The sequence below is a fragment of the Dipodomys spectabilis genome, unplaced genomic scaffold (assembly GCF_019054845.1).
Source record: "Dipodomys spectabilis isolate Male_0828 unplaced genomic scaffold, ASM1905484v1 ptg000170l, whole genome shotgun sequence".
Taxonomy (NCBI): domain Eukaryota; kingdom Metazoa; phylum Chordata; class Mammalia; order Rodentia; family Heteromyidae; genus Dipodomys; species Dipodomys spectabilis.
In genome coordinates this window covers 2,210,034-2,211,705 of record NW_024870847.1, presented here as the reverse complement: position 1 = coordinate 2,211,705, position 1,672 = coordinate 2,210,034, and positions in this window count along the sequence as shown.

The following is a 1,672-nucleotide window of genomic DNA, read 5'->3' as shown; positions in this document are numbered from 1 at the left end:
CCCTCTGTATGGTATTTTCACAAATAAATAGATAAATAAATAAATAAATACGAAGGAGACTCAAGGCTGCTGAAATGAGCATATTTCCCATTTGGACTTTAATAGGATTTTTCTACAATCAACATGATTTTAAAAATTATATTCTGAAAGACACTTATCTGAAAACAGGAATTGGCACTGTGGCTCAAGTAGTAGAGGGCTCCACTTGAGCTGAAGAACTCAGGGATATGTTAACTCCCTGAGATTAAACCCCAGGACTGACAAAAATAAAATTTAAAGAATTGAAGCATTAAGGTACAGCAACCAGACCCAGAGTTCAGGCCATCCTACTACCACCACCAACAACAACTAATTAAAGCATCAAACAACCTGAAGTTGTTGTCCAGAATAATGAGTGCGGCATTATCAGTTTACATGACTTAGTGACTTTAAACCTAGTTTAAAAGGGGAGGTGGTAGGCAATTTGTGTGTTTGCCAAAACCTGTAAAATTATTTTGTACTTTACCAAGGAGGAAGAAAGGCGGGAATGGGGGGAGGAGGGGAGGTGTTTTGTGACCTTGCCTTTTGGTTCAGTGATTGTTTTCTGGAGTCAAATTCAAAGACATTCTGCTTGCAATCCTAGTTTCATAGCGGCGGGGAATGAAAAAGCCATGCCCTGGAAATGGTTTTGTCATGTCCTTGGCCTAGTTCCAACCATCACTGGATAATCCAAGTCCCACTTCAGGACCAAGACTATTGATCCACTAGGCAGATGGACCTAACCACAGCCAGAAAATACAAAAAATCCAATGCCGAGGGCAGCACTGGAATTCTATACCAAGAAGAGAGTTTTATATTATTTATTGTAAAAATAATATACAGAGGGTATATAGTTACATGAGTAGGGTAATGAGTACATTTCCTATTGAGCATTGTTACCTCCTCCTTTGTTTTTCCCCTACTACCCCTTCCCTCCACAACTCTCCAACTCCTCCCTCTTTCACCCCTACCCGACATTGTAAATTCATTTTTGACACAGTGTCCTGTACATCTCATTATCACAATGGGTCAACCTGCATCCCCATTTCAGCATTCTGCTATAACCTTTCCACTCCCCAAATTACAAAAATGTATATAAAAATGCAGAACACTTGAATCAAATACAATGAAAACAGGGATTATACCATGGAGGGATGAACTTACAAAAGAATCACATAGCGCATTATAAGTATATTAAAAACAAAAACAAGAAAGAAAAAATCACTTGTGTGTCTGACTTGGGATTCCTTTCACTTAATGTCATCTTATGTGTTTATACGTCCATAGCCTTTGATCTTCTATGCTTGTCCTAGACATGTACTAGTCCTTGCAAACAAGGGAAACCATGGGATGTATGTTTCTTTGGGCCTGGCTTACTTCACTTAATATAATATTTACCAAGTTTTTCCATTTCCTAACAAATGTGACAATTTCATTCATTCTTTCTAATGGAGGCATAGAATTCCATTGTGTGTGTGTGTGTGTGTGTGTGTGTGTGTGATTGTATCACATTTTCTTGATCCATTCATGAAATGAGGTTGGTTCCATATCTTAGCTATGGTGAATAATACTGCAATAAACATGGTTGCACAGGCAACTTTGGTATGACCTTGTTTGTGATGATTTGGGTAAATGCCTAAATGCCCAAAAGTGG